Source organism: Rhagoletis pomonella, unplaced genomic scaffold (assembly GCF_013731165.1).
Source record: "Rhagoletis pomonella isolate Grant_MI unplaced genomic scaffold, Rhpom_1.0 Rhpom_scaffold_08910, whole genome shotgun sequence".
NCBI lineage: Eukaryota > Metazoa > Arthropoda > Insecta > Diptera > Tephritidae > Rhagoletis > Rhagoletis pomonella.
In genome coordinates this window covers 2,593-6,606 of record NW_023467438.1, presented here as the reverse complement: position 1 = coordinate 6,606, position 4,014 = coordinate 2,593, and the positions used below count along the sequence as shown (strand labels likewise).

Below are 4,014 nucleotides of genomic sequence, written 5' to 3'. Positions count from 1 at the left end.
TGAATGCTTGACAAACAATATTTGAATCAAAAGATCAATAGTGAACGCACTCTGAGCGAATTTCGGAACACGATATAAAATATGCATGTTAAGAATAAGTAATTTCTGATAAGCTTATGTTTTAATATAATATAATTCAATACTGAAGAATATATTAACTCCGATCAAACTATAGTATTAATTCTTTGACAAACTAATTAAATCAAATGATCAACAGGTAGCGCGCTCGGAGCGAATTTTGGAACACTTCATAAAATATTTACAGAGGAAGTACATAATTTGGTAGAGATCAAAATGTATTTAACAAAGTGTGATTGAATTTGACATTGCTCTCAGAAGAACCATCCTATAAAGTGAAATTGAAAATAATTTGTATGAATTTTGAATCGTTTCTTTATATTTTTTTACATTTTTACATAATAGTATCTTAAAAGAGAGCCGCACTGAGTTGTCAATAACACCTTGGGCCGTATGCATAAAAACTAAGCAATTACTTTTTCTCAGATTTTCATACCTTTCACTTAAATTTATTTGAAAAAATTGAGTGAAAGTTCTGAAATTTTAAGAAAACGCATTTGCAGGTTTTATGCATATGGCCCCTTGTTTAATACACCCATGATACAAATATTTAAAGGTAAAACCGCTTGCACAATTCGTCGGCCATCATTTACTTTTTGAACTTTGTCTATTTTATAAAATTGAAAATCTGAGAGCAACTCAAATGCCAAATAAAGGTAAAACAAAAAACAAATAGATGAAAATATTGAAATTTTCATTTATTTGAGACTGATAATGAGAATGTATTTGTGAGATTGAAAATTTGAAAACATTTTTGTAATGTTACCAAACTTTAAAAATGTTCAGGCTGCCTTTCAACGGTTTTACCTTCAGATTTTTGTATCATGAATACACCTTAGTCGAGATATCACGAACAAGTTGTCCTTTATTTATTTTTGCTTAAAATCCTTAAATATGTATCTTGACTTTTTTCTGTAGAATACGTATTCAGCCTCATTGCGTAAGTCGTAAATTAGGCTATTCGACTATCGAAAAACGACTTGCATTCGACACGACTCTCGCAATGAGGGTGATTAATTTTTTTTTTAACGATTTAAAAAAAGGGAGGACAGTCGGATCTACGTAACCAGAACGACCTAAATGCGCATTGAAATCGGTTGTATTTTTTGCTAAAAATTATTTGTTATTATTGAGATACAGTTTCGCTACTATTTAGAGATTTCTCGACATACTTTTTCATATTACTGTTATTTATTATTTTTCTTATTAGTCATTTATATGTTTAGGACTTACTGTGGGTGCTTTAAGATTCACTTTGTAAATATGTATGTACATATAAAAAACCATTGCGATATTTTATTTTAAATTATGAATTTTATTCGTGCAATTTTTTATGTTTAATAGTTTTGAGGACATTTTTTGGTTCTGTTGATTCTTTTATTGCATGCCTTAAAATTTTTTACTAAGTTATAATGTTGAAGATATGCCTTCTGCCTTTGTCAAGCACTTTAGCTAGGTGCGAGAAATTTAGCATATGCGCGTAAGAGCAAAGAGTAGGTATACGGCTGTGCTGCCGCGATTCTCAAACATCTTGTCAAAGGAGAAAACATATTGGTGGCGGAATCCATCGTAGTCCAATTTTTCTTAAAATCTACGAAAAAGCGATCACTGAATCTGAACTGCTATGAACGTGTGTATTCAAAGCAAGCGCTGCGTTCGTAGCTATTCGACCTTAATAGCATTTTCGTAGATTTCACGAAAAATCGGACTACGATGGATTCTATGATAGCCTTGATTAGTTCGTGCGATTATGACTTATGGATCGATTATGGATGGGAACGGAACCTCAGTTGGGTTGCCGATGGACAGCGCCACTGAAATGAAAGTGTTTTTTATTATGAATAGCACTAATTAAGTTTCATAAAGTTCAAGGTGGTACAATTTAAAAAAAAGTTGAAAAAAGAAATAAAGTATCTCAATCAAAAATTCCCGGCAACCACAAAAACGCACTTGCCAATATAGCAACTTAGTTGCCAGCTTTCAGTTGCTAGTTGCCATCGGTAATACCATTTCAGCCACTGGCCAACCAACTGAAGTTCGGTTGTCCTCCGTAATCGACCCATAAAATCGGAATCGAATATGATATGCATGCACGTTCTGCTGAACGATAAATATTTTTTAAATGTGGGTTCTGTCCGCTAACGAATTCCAGCCATGTGTGAAATATCGTATGTGAAGCCTCCGTCTGACTTAACGATTGTCAAAGGCATGCCAGAAGATGTTTCATCATATGTTTTCGGCCATCGTCTTCTTTGAGTAAGTTCATCGATACCAAAAACTTTACAACCTATATTTGCCAGCAGCCCTTAGTGTTTTTGCCAATGACATGGTACTATTGTACTGTTAATAACCAAATTAAGCTGCAGTTGCATTCACACGTCATATAATAGCTAGTGTCGGCAAGCTGTGGGAATGCCCAGGAGATGGCGTTTGTTCAGCTATCGAAATCATTACACCGACGGCGGTGGGCAGCTCTGCTGGAACATATTTACCACAGCAGTGGTTGCGGCGTTATGTTCTGCAACAATAGCCTACAATGATGACATGTCATATAATGTCGACGAACAAAGATATAAAATTTAAAATGACGAACCTTATTCCCAGCCGATTTGGGAGACCACCCTTGGTCACGACCAGAACGCATTTACCAAGAGGAAAAACCGCAGGGATTGCAGTAGTTCTTGCAATCACCGTTGATGATGCTGTGCTTGTAATTAATAGTCTGAAAATACAAAAAAATGCATTAATGAAATCTTATACACATCAAATAAATAAATTTCAATAATTTGTTTACCATTTCACAAACCGAATTACCAAGAAATGGAAACTCACCGCGATGCGATACAGAAATAAAAACCAACAGGGCTGCATTTTCTTGGTAAACAACACAAGCGCTCAGAGCAAACTGATCCGCAAAATTATTTTGTGAAAAATAATAGTTGAAAAGAGTTTTTACACATGATTATCACATTATGTCATAAGTGCAAATTATTGTGAATAATTTTAGTTGCATATAATTGTATTACCTTAGACTTTTTTTAAATGTTTTCTAATATTCATTCTTTTGGGCCGCAAAAGCAACCATGTGCTCAATTTCTTGTGGGGAAATTTGGTCCCCATAAAGGACTTTCACCACGAAACAGCTACAAAAACAAAAACCTTTTCTACTGGTATACTGTGCCTTGATTTGCCAATGCAAACAGTCACATTTGCTGAACTACACTCGAGGTGTAAACATCTTCCAATAGTTGATTACACTGATTCAGAGCCAACAGTCCTAATTGGATTGGATAATTGCCATATTACAGCCAGCTTGAGGAGCTCAGTATATCCAGTAAAAAAACTGTGGTGAAGTCCTTTATGGGGATAAAGTTTCCAGAGGTGAAATTTTAGGTAGCACACAATTTCTTACACGCATGGTTGCTTTTCAGCACTGATGAAAGAAACTTAAGAAATATTTGAAAAAAAAGTTCATATAGTACATTAATTTGGAAAGAAATACCATATAATGTATGTACTCTGGTTAATAATATCAAAAAATGTATTAGAACCACCGTTTAATGTTATATTTGATACAAATTAATATTGCTGCCCCGAACGCTCTGCGCCTTCCCACTGAATAACAGATTTACTTAAAATTACATCCCTGGTCCTTGTTCTTTCTGTATCGCATCGTGGTAAATTCACATTTCTCAGAAATTTGACAACAAAACAAAACAAAGCGAGTATTTTATTTGCTAATTTTTGCGATTTCTATTGTTTAATGTAAATTTGTCTTTTTAGGATATGTCGAGCCAACAAAGAAGGCGCAGTTGGAAAATTTAGTAATTAGTAATGAAGTAGCAGGCATATTTGGAAAATTATGCCGATAAACAGGTTGGAATTTGGGAAAGTAAGTGCATGTTTGCAGCATATCTATGTATAAAAAGTATTTAA

The 4,014-nt window shown here is 34.1% G+C and overlaps 1 long non-coding RNA gene across 1 annotated transcript; it reads right to left on the bottom strand.

Annotated features, from left to right (window-relative positions):
* Window positions 1–1,407: 1,407 nt before the first annotated feature.
* Window positions 1,408–3,401, bottom strand: LOC118756123. The gene is made up of 5 exons (XR_004995101.1): window positions 3,105–3,401; window positions 2,873–2,983; window positions 2,672–2,800; window positions 2,029–2,609; window positions 1,408–1,892 (listed from the first exon to the last, which is right to left on the bottom strand). It is a non-coding gene; the product is annotated as an uncharacterized LOC118756123 (long non-coding RNA).
* Window positions 3,402–4,014: the final 613 nt, after the last annotated feature.